This window comes from Danio aesculapii, chromosome 6 (assembly GCF_903798145.1).
Source record: "Danio aesculapii chromosome 6, fDanAes4.1, whole genome shotgun sequence".
NCBI lineage: Eukaryota > Metazoa > Chordata > Actinopteri > Cypriniformes > Danionidae > Danio > Danio aesculapii.
Window position 1 is genome coordinate 27251643 of NC_079440.1, and position 19676 is coordinate 27271318.

A 19676-nucleotide genomic window follows, 5' to 3' on the forward strand; every position below is an offset into this window, starting at 1 on the left:
GCCACTGACTATGGTAACCACAGCAACGCCACCGCGCCGCCATATGCAGCTACCTTGATTAAACGTGCAGTGCGTGATTTCCGTGAAGCACTGTTGAATATAATAATAATAATAATAATAATAATAACACAATAATAATAATAATAATAATAATAATAATAATAATAATAATGATTCTGTTAAGGAGTTGGTTCCCTGTAATCTTTTGAGTATATAAATAAAGCAACTTTGATTCTCAGTTTCACTAACTGTTGTATGTTTAAATTCTATTTTGCATGCATATACGTCTTATTTTTCAGGCCATTTCAATGTGGTCATGTCATTGGCCTATGAACATTTCCTGCTTGTTGCCAAACTATTTCATAACTGTAACAGGAGGCAATTTAATTATATCTTAATGTTAAAATGGCTTTCATAACATTAATTATCAATATGTGGAGCTTTTTTGATACCTGGGAGCTATGGAAATTAAAAATGTAATACAGGAAATACATTAGAACCATTGTTATTGTTTATAAAAACAGTTTTTAAAAGGAAATGAATCACACATTATTATAATAATACAAATTCTGTACAATAATGTAGAATAAAATAATACATTGAATCTGAAAAGATGAGTTATTAATAGCAAGATTATGAAATAGTATGTGTGTGCTATGTATAATCATAACTATAAGTTGAATATGAATAATACTAATACAACATTGCATACACCATTGGCTAAAAGGCATGTAGAAGGTCATTTATTCCATTGGCAGCTAGGGTGGACATTGGTGTCAAAATACAAAACGTTTTATATATTTATATAATACCGTTTTTAGCCATTTACTTTGTGTAATGAGGAGGCTGATACAGAGGGATCCATCTGCAGTGTATTTATTAAACACAGTTGAAACAGAAACCACCAATAAGTGATGTTTGAGACACTCACATGAATGACAGGCATAAGTAGAAAGGCAGGCAGCAAGCATACGTTGGTCGGGGAAACAGGCATGGATCAGGGCTGGCAGCGTAATTCGGAATCGGAGAGGAAGGCAGAGGTTCGGGGCAGGCAGCGAGGAAAACAAGGTCTAGAGCAGTCCGGGTCAGCAACAAGAGATCAAACAGAGTACAAGGAAATAACTCAGAAATGTTGACGGGGCAAACAAGACTTCGCAATGAAGTGAGCGGGCAAGCTGCTTATATGTGTGTGTGTGTGATCAGAGTCAGGTGCAGCGCAATCAGTGACAGCTACGGGGCTTCTGGGGGATGTAGTGTTATTAGTCCGGGGAGAGAGACCTCTGTTGGCCAGTGAGGGGAATTATTGGGACAGAGTTGGTGACAGAACCCCCTTCCTGCGAGCGGCTTCTGACGCGAGGAGGCAAACGGCGCCGGGGTCTTCCACGTGGGCGAGGGGCCGGCATCTCCGGGTGACGTTGGTGAAATTCTCAGTAAGTTGGGATCAAGAATGTCAGCTCTATTGATCCAGGATCGTTCCTCCGGACCGTACCCCTCCCAGTCAACCAGATATTGTAGGTTTCCGCCCGGCGTCTGGAGCTTAGTATATCGTGAACTTGATACGCCTCCTCGTTGTCAATGATGATGGGTGCTGGGCCCTGTTCACCAACTGCCAACTCCCTCTCCACCTCAGTTGGACCAGCAGCCGGTTTTAACAGGGATACATGAAAAGTGGGAGAAATACGATAGTGGTTAGGCAGGGTAAGACGATAGGACACAGGGGTTATTCACGGGTAGATAACCAGACCCACTGCCCTGGTGAGTATTCTGGATTTTGGCGACGCAGGCGATCGGCCTGTTCCTTGAAGCGTCGTATGGCTCGTGATAAGTGGGTGTGAGCAGAATTCCACGTGACCTCGCTGCGCTGGAGCCAGTCATTAACGGCTGGAAGCTCGGTGCGTTCTCCTGACCAGGGAAATAGTGGTGGTTGAAAACCTAATATACATTAAAATGGAGTTATACCCGTAGCTGTTTTCCTTAGCGAATTTTGTGCGTATTCCGCTCATATAAGGAATCTGCTCCAATCCTCCTGATTCTGATGACAGTATGTACGAAGAAAACGGGTTATTTCTTGATTCAGACGTTCTGTTTGGCCATTGGACTGTGGGAGATAACCGGAGGTTAGGCTGACATTGATATCAAGACTTTTAAAGAATGCTGACCATACCCTAGATGTGAACTGTGGTCCCCGATCAGAAACAATATCTTCTGGCATACCATAGAAACGAAATACATGGTTGCAAATTAGTTCTGCTGTCTCCAGAGCAGTGGGTAGTTTGGCGATGGGTATGAGTCTGCAAGCTTTTGAGAATCTGTCAATTATAGTCAAAATGGTGGTTTTACCTTGAGAGGGTGGAAGATCTGTGATGAAGTCGATAGCTATGTGAGACCAGGGTCGTTGTGGGATGGGTAATGGTTGTAATAATCCTGCTGGTCGATGACGTGAGTGTTTGTGCATATTACAGAGAGTGCATTTATTGATGAATTTTGTGGTGTCGCTCCGCATAGTAGACCACCAATAATGGTTCTGAATGAGATCAAGGGTACCGTTTATGCCTGGATGACCGGAGCTGGGATTAGAATGTATTTGCTGAATCAGTTTCTCTCGCATCACAGGGGGAACAGAAACCACCAATAAGTGATGTTTGAGACACTCGCATGAATGACAGGCATAAGTAGAAAGGCAGGCAGCAAGCATACGTTGGTCGGGGAATCAGGCATGGATCAGGGCTGGCAGCGTAATTCGGAATCGGAGAGGAAGGCAGAGGTTCGGGGCAGGCAGCGAGGAAAACAAGGTCTAGAGCAGTCCGGGTCAGCAACAAGAGATCAAACAGAGTACAAGGAAATAACGCTCAGAAATGTTGACGGGGCAAACAAGACTTCGCAATGAAGTGAGCGTGCAAGCTGCTTATATGTGTGTGTGTGTGTGATCAGAGTCAGGTGCAGCGCAATCAGTGACAGCTACGGGGCTTCTGGGGGATGTAGTGTTAATAGTCCGGGGAGAGAGACCTCTGTTGGCCAGTAAGGGGAATTATTGGGACCGAGTTGGTGACACTTTGATTTATTAAACAGATACAATATTGAAATAATAATTTAGTCACCAAACATATTTAGACATTGAAAGATAATACAATTAAATTCAAGCAAATTTTTGCAAAAAACATTTCAACCTACAAAATTTTAACAAAATAACATTTTTTGCTTCTCTTGATTTTTCCTCTTTTTAAAATTTGTATTTAATATTTTTCTTTAATATATACATTTGAGTGTGCTACTTTTTGGACCGTTATTTTACATTATTTTGTTAGATAAGCTCCAGATTTGGCTTCAGCACTGACTAATTTCATGTGTATGCACAAATATAATATTGTATAAATATGAATTTAAAGATAGATTTGTGACGGCTGTACTTATATGCTGTGCACTGTATGTATGTATATATTAATATATAATATATACACATAATATATATGTATGTATTCAAACACACCTGATCCAACTAATTAAGGTGTTCAAGAGTAGTCTTGACCACCTTGATCAGTTGGATCAGGTATGTCTGATTAGGTTTGGAGCAAAACTCTGAAGAGCTGCGGCTCTTCAGGAATTGAGTTTGAGACCTAAGCCATAGAGTTTGATGGTCGAAAGTGAGAATTTAAAAAAATAAATAATGAAATAAAGAACATGTAAACACAGAGCAGTGTGGCTGTGCATGAGCATGTCAAAGTAATTACAAAATACAGGCAATATTTAGTACTTAACAAGCATTGTTTTACCAAGCTGTAGCGGCGAGCTTTGAGGCGAACGGATAAAAGTGAAACCCACTGCTCTTAGCTACGAAACAGATAAAGTTCTTGACTATTTTAAATATCTGTTGATGGTATTTACAAGAACAATTTTACCCTTTATAAATAAGTCATAATTAACAGTAGTTTTACACTTACTTTATCGTTTGTATTTGTGTTGTTTTTTATGTCAAATACTTAAATGTCATCTTTGTTGTCAATGGTGGCAATTTTAAAGGGAACATAGTTTACCTCTTTTTTATGATTTAATATTAATATTATGGTTCTTCTAAGTGTGCCAGTTTAGGTTCAGTTCAAAACACAATTCAGATTTTTTTATTATAATGTGTTAAAAAGTGTCATGTTGGGGGCGTGTCCACAGTTCGCTGATTTATGGGTGTGTTGCTTCACATGTAAATTAGTTTTGGCTTCCCGCCAACGTAACAAGGGGGCGGGGCCATGAGCTTACCCGCTCTGCGTTTGCAACAGAGTCTGACAGGCAGATGGAGAAGGAGAGAGAGGATCACCATTCAGTCGTACATGTACGACTCTGACACAGACCAAGCAGAGAGTACAAAATCATTTGTGTCTTTGTACAGTTTTACAGCCAACTGTGTGCTAGTTTCAAGTACTGAGCTTGTACACAGAAACTAATAACCACGCACACTGAATTAACTTTGACTGAGGCACCGGATACGCCGCTCGAAGCCGCGACACGGCACACCAGACACTCTCTGTGGCGCACCAGAAGCATGAAGTGTCCCGAATCGTCGCGCCACGATTTTTTTGAATTCTAAACATCGGTCCGCGGCGCCCAGCCGTCGACTTGAGTGTACCATTGTAGCACTCTCTTCACTTGACACAAGAAGAGGGCTCTGGGTTCCCAAGATAACTGTATAAACTTGCAATTAGTCCAATGACAAAAAATGAAATTTAGTAAAACAGATCCTTTATTTCTCCTTTTAGCCAGTTGTAATATATTGTTTTAACTGAACATATGTGGAAAGAAAACAAATAAAATGGAATAAAAATTAAATAAATAGCAAAATAACTCTCAATAGTTATAAATGTCTCTCATCTAAAATGACAAGAATACAAAAAATAATAAAACAAAATAAATTTCTTCAAAAATATATAGGTCTGTCTTATTTCAATATAGAACAGTCACTTTATAGTGATATAATTTGTTTCTGCAATATCAGACTGAAAATAACTAACTATTTATGAGTATAAACAAAATAGCTTTGCAGAAAGTCCTAAAACAATAATAAATAGTTATCCTTACAACAGAAACGACCAAGAACCATTTAAATGCACTTATAAAAGTGCAAAATGTTCACCAATAAAGACCTTAATACTGAACAGTCACAGGCAAATGGTTAATTCCCTATATTCAATATCACACAGCATTCAATTAAAGGTATTATTGTTGTTCACTGGGCCCAGACTCAATCTGTGTGTAGAAAAAAAAGGAAGAAATTAAATAAACAAACAAACACCCCCTCGTTGCAGGCCTGTATGTTGCTTGGGAGCGTTGTGGCACAAATCAAATGCCCCTTCACTCTAACGAGCAAACACAATGTACTCACAAATCCAAACGATCCTTCTGCTTGATCCAGCTGACTCACGCGACGCCGACGACTCGAGCAGATGACACAACAGGTGCAAACTCATCCAGCGCAGTCAGCAGAAACCACGATTGTCTTGAGACCAATGTTTTTTAGATGATAGGATCTAGCATTGGAATCCTCAGCATTCGTTAATCTCTCATCATCTCCCCGCGATGTCCGATCTCTGCAGTACACATCAAATTGGTCTAGTTGACTCAATAACCGCACGTGGTTATTTTCTCGACAGTCTTGTGAAAAGAAAACTACATTTTCAATGAAAATTAGCCGAGAGAGCAACGTGAAACACTCTGCGCGTTTCTTTCAGCTCTTCCCATTCCTTTCGCTCTCACTCTGAAAACCCGCCTCTCTCTCCCCAGTCCTGTCACTCAGGCATGTCCTTCAGCCAATCAGATTTGAGTATGTCACAGGTTAACCATCAAGTTAGATGGATGCAAGAGAAGCACATGTTTGTTATGTACATTTCACCTAAACTATACAAATGTATACAACTTTATTTAAAACGGAAAATACATAAAATCCTTAAAATAAAACAAAACAAAATCCAGTATTTGACACTTGGAATAATGTTTAATTTACCTGGGTTACACCCTCCCCTCCCCAAAGGTCTGGATGTCCCCATCAGACTTTAACCTGTATCTCACACACATAATCTCGAAGAGAATAATAAATTAAGTCACCCAAGTAAAATACAAAGTATTAAATCTCAACAGTCACTCACTGATAAGATATTTGAATTATCATACCCCTGTGTACTATTGTTATTGGTTGATCTGTTGGCCTTCCAGGTTCATCATAGCTAAGGCGGATGACAGGCTTTATTTTCCTCTGTGTTCTACGTTCACAAGTAGAGTCCTTGTCTTCATCCACGGCACTAGAGGAAGAGACGTCTCCCTCCTCTAGTCCTGGGTCCACCCCAGGGTCATGGACAGACAAAGGATTCTCTGCTATTCCTTCCTGTATCAACTCATCTTGTCTTTCATCCTCCCTAGGTATGTCACAAACCAGGATGTCATCAGTCTGAACTGCCTCTTTTTGCACCGGTAGGTTATTACCAGGTTTAGACAGTCTTTTCCTCAGTTCTGATTGCTCAAAATTAGCTTGAGGTAAGGCACAATAGTTCTCATCCTCAGATTCAGAGTCCCCATTCTCACCACTATTTGGTTCACTCTCTACCTTACTATTTTCTTTTGACCTTGCCAATTTTTCAGCCCCAGATGCACGTGTCACTGGCTTTGAAGTCCTAGCTGTTGTCTGGCTCACTACCGGCAACCTCACCATATAACCAACTGGTAGTAGATGGTCACGGTGCATGGTCTTTACAATTCCTGAACCGTGTTCTGGTTTTACCCGATACACAGGTAAGTTGGGCAGTTTTCCTATCACCTGGTAAGGCGAAGGATTCCATCGGTCTTTTAGTTTGTGTTTACCCGTGATTCCTAGATTACGAATCAACACTCTATCTCCAACCTCAAGAGTTTGATTTCTGACCCTAGCGTCATAAAGTCTCTTGTTTCTCAGATGGTTCTTTTTAGCAGCTGAACTTGCCAATTGATATGCACTTCTCAACTCACACTTCATCTGTTTTACATACTGATGATGTTTTACCTCATTTTCATTATGTGGGAATATGCCAAAACACAGATCAATGGGCAACCTCGCCTCCCTACCAAACATTAGGAAATAAGGGGAAAACCCAGTGGAGTCGTTTTTAGTGCAATTATAAGCATGCACCAGCTGGCTTATATGTTGGCTCCACTTTAATTTCTTGTCTGGATCGAGGGTTCCCAACATGGACAACAATGTGCGGTTGAATCTTTCAGGTTGTGCATCCCCTTGAGGATGATAGGGCGACGTTCTTGACTTACGAATACCAAGCATTCCTAACAACTCTTTGATCAATCTGCTTTCAAAGTCACGCCCTTGATCAGAATGAATGCGAGTTGGTAATCCGTAATGTACGAAAAACTTCTCAAACAGTACTTTTGCGACTGTCAAAGCCTTTTGATCTTTTGTTGTATAGGCTTGAGCATAACGTGTGAAATGATCTGTGACAATCAACACATTTGAAATTCCCTTGGCATCAGGTTCAATAGACAAAAAGTCTATACACACCAAATCTAAAGGGCCTTTACTCGTTATGTTGTGTAATAGTGTAACTTTTTGGGGTAAGGTCTTCCTAGCCACACATCTGCCACATGTTTTGACATACTGAGTGATCTCAAAGGCCATTCGAGGCCAATAAAACCTGTCTTTAATGAGCTCCATGGTACGCTCAGCTCCAAAATGACCTATGTCATCATGCATAGTACTTAAGACCACAGATCTGTACTTGGCAGGTAAGATTAACTGACACACCTTTTTTTCGGATCTCTGTACTATTCGATATAGTAGTCCATTCTTTAGTTGTATCTTTGGACTCTCCCTCTGAAGTATAGCAACCTCAGGGTCCTTAGATTCCACATCTGAATGGGGCATCTCAGTCTCCATCCCTTTTAAAAAAACACCAATAGCAGGGTCAGATCTCTGAGCCTCAATTAAATCACTCTGAGTCAGTTGTTCCAGAGGACCGATTTCAAGATGAGAGGCAAGAGAAAAAACATCAGGAATTGCATCAGGAGGCGCACCCAACTGATCAATAAACCTGGGAGGATCATCAGCCTTGACCACACTAACCTGATGACAAAGGGCCTTTATACCAGAGGGTGGTATAGTCTCCCATTCTTCCTGTAGTTCCTGTGCATTCCTAGATAACAAGTCTGCATCAACATTGTTCTTGCCAGGTTTATACTGAACATTGAAGTCATAGGTACTCAAAGCTGCTAACCACCTGTGGCCAGTAGCATTGAGTTTTGCTGATGTCAACACGTACGTGAGGGGATTATTATCAGTTCTCACTGTAAATTTGGCACCATATAGATAATCATGAAATTTGTCTACTATGGCCCATTTCAAAGCAAGAAACTCAAGTTGATGAATGGGATAATTTTGCTCAGACCGACTCAATTTCCGGCTCGCAAATGCAACAGGACGCAATCCCTCCGGATATTCCTGGTTAAGCACTGCTCCCAAACCATTCAAACTTGCATCTAAATGCAGCACATACGGTTTGCTTGGGTCTGCAAATGCTAACACTGGAGCATTTGTAAGACAGTGTATGATCCTAGTGAAAGATTCATCACAAGTGTGATCCCAACGCTCACCAAAAGAATCTGACTCCCTGAAATAAGAATTCTTTCCAAGAACATCGGTTTTCCCTTTCTTTTGGGCAGGAGGGTAACCTTTTGTCAACTCAGTCAAGGGTCTAACAATAGAGGAGTAGTTGGCAATGAAGCGGCGATAATACCCGCAGAAACCAAGAAATGATCGCAAAGACTTGAGATCAGTAGGTTTTGGCCAATTCAAAACTGCCCTGACCTTCTCAGGATCGGTCGAAATCCCTTCAGCCGACACAATGTGACCCAAATATTTCACTCGTGCCTGACAAAACTGACACTTCTCAAGTGATAATTTGAGACCACTCTCCTCCAGTCTCCCCAACACCTTGAGAAGGCACTCTTCATGCTCCTCAAGTGTTCTCCCAAACACAATGAGGTCGTCCAGATACACAAGACACTGCAACAAATTCATATCTCCTACTGTGGCCTCCATTAATCGCTGAAATGTCGCAGGAGCTCCAGATACACCCTGCGGCATTCGCTCAAACTGGAAAAAGCCAAGTGGACAAATGAATGCGGTTTTTTCCTTATCAGCCTCTGACACAGCAATTTGATAATAACCACTCCTCAAATCAAGCACTGTAATCCACTTACTTCCTGACAGACAATCAAGAACATCATCGATGCGGGGCATTGTGTATTGATCTGGAATGGTTCTGGAGTTTAACGTACGATAATCAATACACATACGAACCCGACCATTTTTCTTTCGGACAATGACAATTGGCGAAGCATAAGGGCTACGGGATTCTTTAATTATGCCTGCCACTAAAAGCTCTTGCAGGTGACGACGAACATCGTCAATGTCAGCAGGCGCAATACGCCTAAACCGCTCTCGGAAAGGCTTAGAGTCACTAAGTCTTATGTGATGTTCTACATTCTTAGCTAACCCCACATCCCATTCATCCACTGAGAAAACACTGGATCTTTCTGACATTTTTTTTATCAGGCGTGCCTTTCATGGTTCTGGGATAGGCGAGTCTCCAAAATTGAACATATGAGGATCTACAAATGTCTGCGGAAATGTTGATGTCAGTGGCACTGTAGCTACATCCACTGTATACACCTGAGCGAGGGGCGTACCCACTGGGATGGCAGTTTCTTTTTGGGAGTCATTGTGCAACGGTAGTATAAAGTTTTTCACATCTAAGTTGGAGGGCGTCATGACCAGAGAAGGGACCAGCACACCAGCAGGAAGCTTTTTATCTTCCATATTCTCCACTACTAGAATTTCGTTGCCTAATGACTGGACTTGTTTTACCTGACAAACAGCATAGCCAGTGCTACGAGGGGGGATGGATAATGGGCCAGGACCTAACCACATCACATGTCCTACTGTGTCATCCTTAGCTAAGGAACCAGATAGCAAAATCTGTTCACAAGTCTCCAACTCATAAGGTAAGATTCTTAGAGATCGAACCACACCATCATTGTCTAACTCTTCACACTGGGCCAGCAAAGCTTGAAATTTAGGGGTATTGGTACCAAGAATCACTGACACCGGGTCAGGACTCTTTGGATCTGGGCATACTAAAGCCAAAAGTGCAAGTTTTTCTTTTTCTTCTCCCTCAGGGGTGAAGAATGCAACATCCACAGACACAAACCCTCTATAAGGATAATTGGAATCACTAAGACCCCATATAGCAAGGTTTGTAAGTGGCTGTATCTGAATGTGAGGAATGTGTTTCTTATACCAGCTCTCAAACACAATTGTGATACGTGAACCCCTGTCCAGGAGGGCTTTGCATAACTGCTCCTCAATAGCCACATCAATGAAAGTTAGGTGAACAAGAGTTAGGTGAACAAGAGTCTACTGCTCCTCGTCTAACAGAATAGTTTGCCATCGAAGCAGAAGCTTTTCTTTCTGATTCTTTGTCACCTTTGCTTTTACGAAGTGCGCGGATAAGTTTCTGAATGACTTTGGTTAAATCTTCAGGAGAGGTACACTTGTTGGCAAAATGACCATCTTCACCGCATCGATAACAAAAAAATTCAGACGAATTGTCTGATGACTGAGACCTACGATTTTGACTGGAATGGGATTTACTCTCTAGTTTTCTCCCTTCTTTCGATGAGGAAGTAGCATGTGAGACTGTCAATACTTTAACTTGTTCTTGAAGTTGGAGCACCTGTTTCCGTAAAGCTTCAACCTCACCGCCCTGCACTGTACTAAACCTCTTTAGAGCGCCATCCAGTTGGTCATTTCCTATTTCTCGCTTTTTAGTCAACTCCACAAAACCGAGAGTGCAAAGCTTTTACATCTGCTTTTAACTCCTGCATTTCAGTGGGTTGCATTTTTTTCTCTCTAGTCTGAACCTGTCTCACTTCAAAATTTAATTTGCGGCGGGAAGCGTCATACTCTTCCTCCTCTCTTATCTCATTTAATAACTGCAAAAAGGTGGGAGGTGTCTCTTTTCTTTCTCGCAGACGGAGGTGTACTAGAATCAAGTCAGACTCAGATGAGCCTCGCACAAGCTGTTCAAGTCTAACCTGGTCCATGCGTCGAGAAGACACACCTCCTCTCTTTACAACTTTTCTGAGAGCTCGATCTAACCTCTGTACAAAATCTGAAAGTTTTTCACCTTTCTGTTGGTGCATAGCCCGAAAAGCAAAATATAGGTCCTCTCCAGACTCAGAGGTGCCAAATGTGTTCTCTAAAGCTTCTAAATACTCTAAAGCATTTGCATCCTTGTTATTTAACCTCACTGCCTGTATTATATCCAAAGCGGGTCCTCTCAAGCTTTCAACTATTCTGGTCCGTTTCTCCCGATTTGAACAACTACATTCTTCAACCATCAAGTAAGCCTGTGCCAACCAATGCTCTAAACTTTCTTCTCCAGGGGGGGTAGGAACCATACCAGAAAAGATCCGCAAGCGTCTAAACGCATTAATTTCACTGTTTGGCTTCATTGTTTTTTCTAACAAATCTCCCACTGCCCTGATGATGCTATCAGGAGAACTGCTTTCTAAAGGCTCTTTAGGAAAAAGGGCCTCAACATCAGCCATCGTTTTTCCTTCCTCTTGAATTAAGGTCTGGAGTTTAGAAAAAAATGACTGAGATGTACTCACCGAAGGGGTAAGTAGAACAATCTTCCAGGGCCCTTCCTCACCTGGAGGTATTATCTCTGGAGGGGTATGCTCAGGATCTAAAAGCTGACTGCACTCACACAACACTAAATTAGATTTCAGCTCGGAGTGAAATTTTTCAGCCCTTACCCGGACCCTCCCAAACGCTTTTACTGTCTCGACTGCCCGTTCAACATCTGCTACTTCAGTGCCCTTTGGAACATCCCTGAGAACTAAAACATGAGATGGGTCAATCTTTAACTCACTACACCATTCAATGAACTCAGTGATCAAATCCTCTGATTGAATATCCATACTGCCAAACTGTTCTACTCAATACACTCCTAAAAAAAAGTATGTATATATTTACACTTGGCTAAAGGGAAAAAAAAAAGGATCCCAGCGGTGCCTCCATTTTTTATGTAGCACTCTCTTCACTTGACACAAGAAGAGGGCTCTGGGTTCCCAAGATAACTGTATAAACTTGCAATTAGTCCAATGACAAAAAATGAAATTTAGTAAAACAGATCCTTTATTTCTCCTTTTAGCCAGTTGTAATATATTGTTTTAACTGAACATATGTGGAAAGAAAACAAATAAAATGGAATAAAAATTAAATAAATAGCAAAATAACTCTCAATAGTTATAAATGTCTCTCATCTAAAATGACAAGAATACAAAAAATAATAAAACAAAATAAATTTCTTCAAAAATATATAGGTCTGTCTTATTTCAATATAGAACAGTCACTTTATAGTGATATAATTTGTTTCTGAAATATCAGACTGAAAATAACTAACTATTTATGAGTATAAACAAAATAGCTTTGCAGAAAGTCCTAAAACAATAATAAATAGTTATCCTTACAACAGAAACGACCAAGAACCATTTAAATGCACTTATAAAAGTGCAAAATGTTCACCAATAAAGACCTTAATACTGAACAGTCACAGGCAAATGGTTAATTCCCTATATTCAATATCACACAGCATTCAATTAAAGGTATTATTGTTGTTCACTGGGCCCAGACTCAATCTGTGTGTAGAAAAAAAAGGAAGAAATTAAATAAACAAACAAACACCCCCTCGTTGCAGGCCTGTACGTTGCTTGGGAGCGTTGTGGCACAAATCAAATGCCCCTTCACTCTAACGAGCAAACACAATGTACTCACAAATCCAAACGATCCTTCTGCTTGATCCAGCTGACTCACGCGACGCCGACGACTCGAGCAGATGACACAACAGGTGCAAACTCGTCCAGCGCAGTCAGCAGAAACCACGATTGTCTTGAGACCAATGTTTTTTAGATGATAGGATCTAGCATTGGAATCCTCAGCATTCGTTAATCTCTCGTCATCTCCCCGCGATGTCCGATCTCTGCAGTACACATCAAACTGGTCTAGTTGACTCAATAACCGCACGTGGTTATTTTCTCGACAGTCTTGTGAAAAGAAAACTACATTTTCAATGAAAATTAGCCGAGAGAGCAACGTGAAACACTGCGCGTTTCTTTCAGCTCTTCCCATTCCTTTCGCTCTCACTCTGAAAACCCGCCTCTCTCTCCCCAGTCCTGTCACTCAGGCATGTCCTTCAGCCAATCAGATTTAAGTATGTCACAGGTTAACCATCAAGTTAGATGGATGCAAGAGAAGCACATGTTTGTTATGTACATTTCACCTAAACTATACAAATGTATACAACTTTATTTAAAACGGAAAATACATAAAATCCTTAAAATAAAACAAAACAAAATCCAGTATTTGACACTTGGAATAATGTTTAATTTACCTGGGTTACACCATGATAGAAACCTATGTTTAGAATTCTAAAACGCATGCTAGTTAAGATCACAGGGAGCTTCTGGGATCGCGAGAAATGCAAACGGCTGAAGTATAAGGTAGACTCAATGAGAAGTACACATGTTTGCAAACCTACCTAAAGATACAACCAATAATTCCGATTAGAGCGATAATGTGGAGAATATTGCTCTTGTGTTGAGCCCAATGAGCCTTGCATCTAAAAATAGAGCTAGGGTGTTCCTTTAGTGATACTGCTTCGACTCACGCTGAAAATGGCGGACGTGAATCAACAAACTGAGGATATGATGACGCGCCTGTCAATCAATATTGGTGGGCGGGGGGACCACTCTCCTACGTCAGGTAGCGGTCGATTTGAAAACCGCTCCAATTGGTCCACCGTTATTATATATCCACAGGTTATTATAGTCTATTGGTTGTTGGGCGGCGCTTTTTGTTTTTCAGCAGTTTTTCGACAGCTTTTGGGCTGGAAACAGTCAGCAACATCTGGCAACACTAAATGCAGAATATGTCTCTAAATGACCCCAGCCTAGGAATAAAAATCAAAAGCCTAGCACAATGATTGGCCATTTTCTTTTTAAAGAAAGGTAAATACTTTTATATTTCCTGTGAAATTACACAGACATTTTTTTAGGTGTTATTATAAACATGTCAATTTTAAGGTTATCTATAAGCTAGGGTGCTCCAAAACAGTGAAAAAACACACTTTGAGAAAACAAAAACATTCAAAGCTTTAGCATTTGCCACTTCTGGCAAAATGAAACAAGAAATTATCTGACATCACCTCATACTTCAGATTCTCATCACATCTACTGACCAATCAAATGCTCTTCTAGTATTTGATATGTCCCACCCCATTCAAGATTCTGAAATTGGTCATTGTCTTTCTGTTTCAGAATAAAAACACACATTTCAAAGCATTGCACATTACCAACCCAGTGTTTAAAGTGTAGATAGGACTGATCAATATGAGTATTGCTGTATGTGATGCCTTTTATTATAAATTTCTATAATTGATCATCATTTATTAACGATCAATTGATGCCTCATCAACCTTAATAACCATGAAATGTGTCTACTTCAGTGGCACACTGTCAGGAGGTGAGTAAATTATCTGTAACCTTTTATTCTGGAAGTGAACTAATCATTTAAAGGGCGCTTATTAATCTCTTTTTATATTTTTGGTGTCCCCAGAATCTTTCTGTAAAGTTTCAGCTCAAAATATCCTACATATCTTTATTTATTTATTTTTTGTTTTACAATGTTGAAAATGTCAGTTGTTGTTTCAGATAAAAAAAGGGCTGTGTCTGTGTATGTGTCTTAAATGCAAATGAGTTGCTTCTCTGTGCCTCATATTGGACATAAAGTAGCATTTGGACATGTCCACTACTGATCTACAATGAAAGGCAATCACCCAGACACTGATAAAGGAGAGATCCAGTCTGAAATAGCAATGTTAGGGGACCTATTATATCCCTTTTTACAAGATGTAAAATAAGCCTCTAATGTCCCTGGAATGTGAAGTTTCAGCTCAAAATACCACACAATAAATTTTTTATAACTCTTTGAAACTGCCCCTTTTAGGCTTTGATCCTAATTGTGCCATTTTGGTGACTGTTGCTTTAAAGATCCTGTGATATCTTGACCAATCAAATGCTATCAGGAATCTAACATGTCCTCCCCCCTTCAAGAAGCTTCCCATTTGCTTTTCATTTGATGCGCTTGAGCTCATCCACTCTCACTGGCAGAGCTGTGATATGTGATATTGTTATACATCCAATATTTGATGTTTTTTTAAAAGGGGAAGAGCTAATCTATGTCCCAACCTCTCTCAATATTTCAGTTGAGATTACATCAAACTTAGAATAAAAATGCACATTTTAAAGCACTTCATGGGACCTTTACATTCAAATGAGACTGTGCTCCCAGCCCTCTTTTCAAATGAGTGCAGCGTTACAAATGCCAGAAAAATGTCTCAGTATCGTGGCAGATTCAAAAACAAGACTAACGTCCTATGCTAATGAGGAAGAGATCGTCACAAATGGGTGGAGCTTTCTCCCTCTGATGACATGTACAAAGAAAGAATGTCAATCAAAGTGTTTATTTTATAATGTTTTTTTATGGAAAGGTGCTCAGCGTATAATTTAGCATCTTGTGTTTGTATTCTTGTTTGCTGTATAAAGCATGTATTATATGAGTAATATCACATGAGTAGCAGTGCAACAGCTTGTATATCGGCACTGAGGATAGACAGCCATATCGCACTGCTACAAGTTTTACAATTACCATGGTATAAATACAGCACTCCAACTTTATAAAGAGAGAGACTAATTTAGAATGTCACTCACCAATTTTATAATGTTTTGATCAGATATAGTTAAAAATTACACCAATCATTCATTCATTTTCTTTTCAGCTTAGTCTCTTTATTAATCCGGGGTCACCACAGCGGAATGAACTGCTAACTTATCCAGCATATGTTTTACGCAGCAGCCGCAACCCATCACTGAGAAACATCCACACACACTCATTCACACACATACACTACGGACAATTTAGCCTACCAATTCATCTATACTACATGTCTTTGGACTGTGGGGGAAACAAGAGCACTCTGAAGAAACCCACGCGAACACAGGGAGAACGTGCAAACTCCACACAGAAATGCCAACTGACCCAGCTGAGGCTCGAACCAGTGACCTTCTTCTGCGCCACCGCATCACCCAATAAAACCAATCTTTTGGATGGAGACATGCTGTATCTGCGAAACTATCATTTTCTTTAAAATAGGCACTATTCTTATAAATAAAAAATAAACTTCATAGTTGCAATCTAAACAACTACATTCTCGCCCAAAAAGCCTAAAAAGTACATTATGTTGTCCAACAGCTGAAATATTCGTCAAACCGTAAAGAGTTCGTTGATCTGATGTCACTCTATGTGGGCGGAGTAAAAAAGAAGTGTGATGAATCTGTACAAGTTCTGATATTGCAGAATATCGCATGGCTATCGGCCAATCAGATTCGAGAACCAGACAGAACTATTGTCTAACAATAAATAATTTGATCTGTGTTTCCGTTTCTCATAAAGTATCGTGCTGATAATGAGTAAGACTTAAGTCCCCATTAAATCAAAACTAACCATATGATTTTGTTCGCTCACATTGCTAGTTTTGTGGTAAACTATTCATCTGTGCATTTGATTAAGTTTACTCTTCTAATCTTTAATTGAAATCTGAAAATGCCCTTCCTGTTTGTTTTTCAGTTAAATTCTCAGATTACGTATATCTTAGGTATTTGGCGTGGCTAACATATTTAACCACACTGCTCCAACTGTTAGTTTTGACAACAAATGGTGGGGAGAAGTCTGTTATTTTGTAACCCCCCCAAACTCTTTTCTTATTCTTTCTGAATGAAATGCCTACCTTATACATCCAATCACCTCGCAGTAGAAAAAACAAGCAAGTTTTTCTATAAACTGCGTCACAATATGAAAAAAAAAAAAAAAACAGTTGCAACTTCCGGTTCATGTGGACTTTAAACATATTGTTTATTGAAGACATAAGGTTGGTTTAAGATTTATATTTTAATTAAAACAGTGAACACACAGTTTTTGGGTAATTAGGTAATAAATCAATTTTGTTGTTCCTTTTCTTTGAAAACAGTCTTGGACATAATGTAAATAACCTTTTTTTAATTATGCAAAACATTTAGATTACTCTAGGCTTGTTTTACTTATTTATATTATGTATGTTTTCCATTGCGTGTTCTCATTTTAAAAACACATTATACTAGTTTGCACTCTAAGGTGGTGTGTGTGTGTGTGTGTGTGTGTGTGTGTGTGTGCGTGTGTGTGTGTGTGTGTGTCTTCAGCTCGTCCAGCTTCACACAGAGCCTCACAGATGCAGCAGAGGAAGCTCAGGATCAGGATCTGTTCTCCTCAGTTCCTCTGCCACTCCTGCTCTCCTTCTACAAATCATTGACAGTGTTTATCTACACTGAACCTGACAATGCAACCCAAGCCATGACTGCTGGATTCAGATAAGTGTAATGTCACTGGCCACCTGTGCAGTGCAACCAGGGATGGCTCTCAAGATCATCTAAACCTGTGCTGCACTGAGACAACAGCGAATCAGCTGACGGCACTCTGTTACGTATTTTCTAAACACAATTTTTGTTCATTTTTCATTTTGTTTTGTTCTACTTTTTCTTTATCTTTACTTTGTCTGTTTTATTGCAGGTTGGAGGAGATTGTCCATGTCCCACATGGGTGAAGAAAGAGGAGATGAGTGTTTTTAATATTTCATTTGTTTGTCATTGTATATCACTGTATGATGCTGTACGATGTTTGACTATAATGAAAAGGATTATAGAAGTTAACAAAAAAGATTTATTAAAATAGTTTTGATATACACAGATACACAGGACGGCACCACCGAGCTTCCTGGTTATTTGGCTCCTCTGCCTTCACTTTTGGCTGATTCTGCATCCACAGACCAGAGGAAAAGCAAGAGGAAAAGGCAGAGTAGCAGCCAGCAAACACCGTCCACCTCGTCCGGCAGACCAGCCAAACGCTCTCGCAGAGGTCAGCACAGCTCATCTTCTAGATCTTATGGCTCAGTTAAGAAATGATTTGTCATTGAAGAGACCGCAGCATGTTTTTTCTCTTTCTCTTTTTTCTTTATTTCTTGTGCTCTTCTGTGGTGCAGACTTGTACCTGAAGGGCCCGTTGCTGGGACGAGGTGGATTCGGCTCTGTGTTTGCTGGGATCCGCAGGTCTGATGGACTGCCAGTAAGAGATTTTCTTCCCTCCTTCATTCAGACATTCTTTAGAAATGTTGCTGTCAGTAAATGTCATGTGTCACAATCAGGCAGGTGTGATTTACTCTGCTTTTTCTGTCTGCAGGTGGCCATCAAGTACGTGTCGAAGGACCGAACCCCAGAGCGACTGAAAGTTGTGTGTTTTGATGTGAATCTGTTGTGTTTGCCGTGTTTGATTCAGTTGTGGATATAATGGAGGATTTGTCCTGCAGGACGGTCAGGGTGACTGCCGCTGGAGGTGGCATTAATGACCCGTGTCACGTCAGCTCCTGCCTGCCCCAGTGTCCTGCAGCTGCTAGACTGGTTTGACCGTCCCAGACGCTACATCCTGATCCTGGAGCGACCGGCTCCTTGTCAAGATCTCCAGAGCTTCTGTGAGGAGAACGGCTGTCTGGACGAGCGTCTGGCCAAAAAAGTGCTGGTGCAGCTGATCGCAGCGCTAAAACACTGCGAGAGCCGCAGCGCCCTGCACCAGGACATCAAGTCAGAGAACCTGCTGATCTCTACAAAGTCCCAGGACATCAAGCTGCTGGACTTTGGCTGTGGAGATTTGCTGAAGCACTCTGCCTAAAAATACTTTTCATGTGAGTTTGAGTAACAGAAGGAAATGTTCTGTTGATGTTTGTGAACTTCTGCTGATCAACTAAAGAGAATTTGTCTGTACTGGAGCATTTTGAGCTGTTGTTTATGGTCTTCTTATGTCTCTCAGGCACTCCTGCATACGTTCCTCCTGAGTGGTTTCGCAGACAGCGCTACAATGCGACTCCAGCTACAGTCTGGTCAGTAGGAGTGACGCTCTACAACATCCTGTGTGACTGTATCCAGAGGTGCACAGAGGGTCACGTCCAGAAGCAGACTGACCTTTCCTAGGAGCTTGTCAACAGGTAAGAGATTCAAACACATTCAGAGATGGCTTGGCGAGCAAGCAGAAGTGTGTTGTTGTGTGTTTCTGAAGACAGTGTTTTGTGTAACAGAGTGCCGTCAGCTGATTTGCTGGTGTCTCAGTGCAGCACCGGCTGATCGGCCCAGTTTAGATGATCTTGAGAGCCATCTCTGGTTGCACTGCACAGGTGGCCAATGACATTACACTTATCTGAATCCAGCAGTTATGGCATGGGTTGCATTGTCAGGTTCAGTGTAGATAAACACTGTCAATGATTTGTAGAAGGAGAGCAGGAGTGGCAGAGGAACTGAGGGGAACAGACCCTGATCCTGAGCTTCCTCTGCTGCATCTGTGAGGCTCTGTGTGAAGCTGGATGAGCTGAAGACACACACACACAACACACACACACACACACACACACACACACACACACACACAAGCTAGCCCACATTTGACAATTGTACAG

The 19676-nt window shown here is 40.8% G+C and overlaps 1 pseudogene; it reads left to right on the forward strand.

The window, feature by feature from the left end:
* Positions 1 to 14571: 14571 nt before the first annotated feature.
* Positions 14572 to 19408, forward strand: LOC130231236 (serine/threonine-protein kinase pim-3-like; annotated as a pseudogene).
* The last annotated feature ends 268 nt before the right edge of the window (positions 19409 to 19676 follow it).